Raw genomic sequence first — 3,259 nt, forward strand, 5'->3', positions numbered from 1 at the left:
GATGGTGCTGGTCTGGGCACAACCCTTTAAGAAACACTGCTTTAAGATATATTCTCCAGAATTCAAGCTAATAAGCAATACTCATATGCCTTTGCTTTTTCTCATAGCAAATAAATAAAAGAAAGTTTCACATATGGCTCCATCAAACTTTAAATTTTCAGCCTTTTGAAATGTCCTACTTAAATAGAATATATAATTTCTTCATCATGGTTCATAAGTCCTATGAGTTCAAAAGACAGAACCACAAGATAGTCCAGTACTGGGTCATCTGTGACTACATGAAAACATTGACTTACACAGTGACTTAAGGCACAGGGATCTTGCTCCTGTCTCCTCCATGCCTCTTCTGTTTAGGAAATCCAGTACAAAATCATGAGAATGTGAATGTGACCTATCATGAATGCAGACATAAAATGTCACAGTGCATTGTCCTACTCTAGATTCTGAATCAGGAACTTCTTCCTCAGGGCAGCAGTAATACTCTACAAAACATACCTGTCCATCTTAATTTCTAACCATATACTGTAATGAGAGGAAGCCTCGGTTATCTGTCCAAATAGGCACCTTGCACGACAGGACTAATGCCTTTGTAGAGGACTTCAGTAAAGAAATCTGTTGACTTGGGTTTCATTACAATTAATGGATTCCATCAAATCAGAATCTTTGGGATAGTCAAGGCGGGAGCTTCCTGCATTCCCTAAAGTAGATAACCTGAAATAAGGCTTGTCAGGAGACATAGTGATCTGTAGGACCTCACTTGTCATATCCAATTCAGAAAATGCTTCACGGAGCACCCCTGACTGGCACGGGACTTGATCCAAAAATAGGTAAGTAGTCTAAAAGGACAGTTAAATTAATTAGGAAAGTAGCAGGCTCTTCCTGAACTTTAAAGTCTTGAAATATTCCAGCCTGAATACAAGCATTTGCTTGCACACACTTTGCGTTTCCCACTGTCACCTGGATTCCATTGTTAGTACTGAAACAGGTGGCCTGTTCTCGGAAATGAATGGTCTTCGGGACAGTGGAGAGATTCCTAACGTTGTCGAGGCTGGCCACCAGGCTGTAGCCACTCTTGTCTGGGGCCCGTTGGTTGATGAGGGGCATCGTCTACCACACGATCAGCGCCAGGGATGCTCAGGCATGGGTACCTGCTTGCGCGGGACACAAACACCTTCACGGTGGGTTCCAGACGCCTAAGAGCCCTTCCCAGCCAGGTCACCGGGAGGCGAGGTGCAGCTCCCGGGGAAGCGGGGAGGAAGTGGACCAGCTCCCGCCAGTGCTTTCAGATCTCGGGGCCACCTCGGCCCTATAAAATTTATTTTAAATATGGCCTCCTGTACTTCTTACATTCTGAGTTCTAGATTCCAATCAATGGTTTCTAAACTCTTGAGGAGAGAAACCCAGTATAAGAGTACTTGGCCGAAAAATAAGGTATCGAATGTATGCATTTGTACCGCTGTGTAACAAATCACCACAGGCTTAATGATTTAAAACAACACTCATTGGCTACCTCACAGTTTATGTAGGTCAGGAGTCTGGGCACATCCAGCCTGGGTCTATTGTAAGTCTGTCTGCCAGAGCTGGGTTCTCCTCTGGAGGCTCAAATGGGGAAAGGCATGCTTCCAAGTTCATCCCACTTGTTGGCATTGTTCATTTTCTTGCAGCTGCAGGACTCATAGAAGCTTGATTCTTTAAAACCAGCAAGGAGAGTCAGACTCTGGAGTGATCTGTAATGCAATGTGATCACGGGAGTTACATCCCAATCATTTTGCCATATTGTATTGGTTAGAAGCAAGTCTCAGGTCTTAACTACACTCAAGGAAACAAAATTACACAAGGGCATGAACACCAAAAGCAAAGGCTCATGGGAGCCACCTTCCAGTTTGTTTGTCACAGTAAACAACTTCGAACTCTCTCTTCTTAAAGTACTTTCCACATGAGTAATCAAGGGAGCCGAAGACCTGGGAAAATGTAAAATATGAAACTCATTGACCTAAAAATATTCGTTCCATGTCTCTTGTTTCAGCTGGGGGTGGATCGCACAGCATTCTGTAAACAATCCTTGGCCCAAGATAAATGTGGCATCTTCAAAGGTGTGCCTTGGAGCATGTATTTTATGCTTTCCTGGGGATTCAGTTCTGCATCCTTATGACTAAGTTATTTTCACCCAATTTTGTCTTGTGGAATGAGGTGGCTTGTTCCCAAACCCATGTCATGACGACCACAGTTGAGACATTTTCCATGTGAAGCTGTGCTAGCTATTCTTATGTCTCTAATTACTATGTCTCCCCCAAGACCTAGCATGAGTCTCCACAGCCCCATGAAAATTTTAAAAATAAAAAGGGAGGCAGGAGTTAAAATGTTCTTTAAAAAAGTAATATAAGTCATGTTATTAAAAATGAATACTAAAAGAGTTCCCTGTTGATATTGAATTTTTATCTTCCATTTTAAACCTCTAAGGAGAGTTTATGTTTTATATTCCACACCTTCTCTTTACTCCAATTAATTATTGCCTTAATTATAAAACAGCTGTGATACATTTATGCATTTAATGTATGTTCTTACCAGTGCTCATAAATAGCATCATTTGAGATTGCATGAAAACCTTGAACAGGAGGGATAGAAAGGGGAGGGGAGAGGGGCGAGGGGAAGGGAGGGAGAAGGGGGGAAAGGGAGAGGAGGTAGAAGATTCCTCTTAGAGTACTTAATCCTTAGCCGCCTTTTCTTCCTCCACTGGTTCCCTTCCTAGACCTACATTTAGAGAAAAACCATGATGGTCCATGGGAGACTATAATAAACTAGGGGCCCAGTGCATGAATTTGTGCACCTTGAAAGGAACTGTGGGCCATGAGGCTATGGTGGGTACAGGGGCGGGTCTTGGCCCATCCTCTGTACCCCCACCCAGCCCCTCCTGCTGCAGCCCCTGGTCCCCTGTCTGCTGGCAGCCCCGCTCCTGCTGCTGCTGCTCCCATGTGCTGATGGCGCTGGCCCAGCTCGCACCCACTGATGGCGTAGAGCAATTGGGGCCAGCACCATCAGTGGGTGCAAGCAGCAGCTGCTGCCCTAATCACCCCTCAGGAGCAGGGGGAGGTAGAGAAGCCCTCAGGGGTGATCAGGGCCGGCAGCCACCACTTGCACCCGCTGATGGTGCCGAGTGATTGGGGCCAGCGCTGGCAGCAGGTGCAAACTCTGGGTGGGACCACAGCATGCAGGAGCAAAGAATTTTAGTAACCACCAGAGGCTCGCCCTGATGACAGCG

At 45.4% G+C, this 3,259-nt stretch overlaps 1 pseudogene across 1 annotated transcript; it reads right to left on the reverse strand.

The window, feature by feature from the left end:
* Positions 1-304: 304 nt before the first annotated feature.
* LOC307102271 (cell cycle checkpoint protein RAD1-like) lies at positions 305-1,679 on the reverse strand (annotated as a pseudogene). The gene is made up of 2 exons: positions 436-1,679; positions 305-346 (listed from the first exon to the last, which is right to left on the reverse strand). The product of its transcript is annotated as a cell cycle checkpoint protein RAD1-like (transcript).
* Positions 1,680-3,259: the final 1,580 nt, after the last annotated feature.

This window comes from Cnephaeus nilssonii (genome assembly GCF_951640355.1).
Source record: "Cnephaeus nilssonii genome assembly, chromosome: 1".
Taxonomy (NCBI): Eukaryota; Metazoa; Chordata; class Mammalia; order Chiroptera; family Vespertilionidae; genus Cnephaeus; species Cnephaeus nilssonii.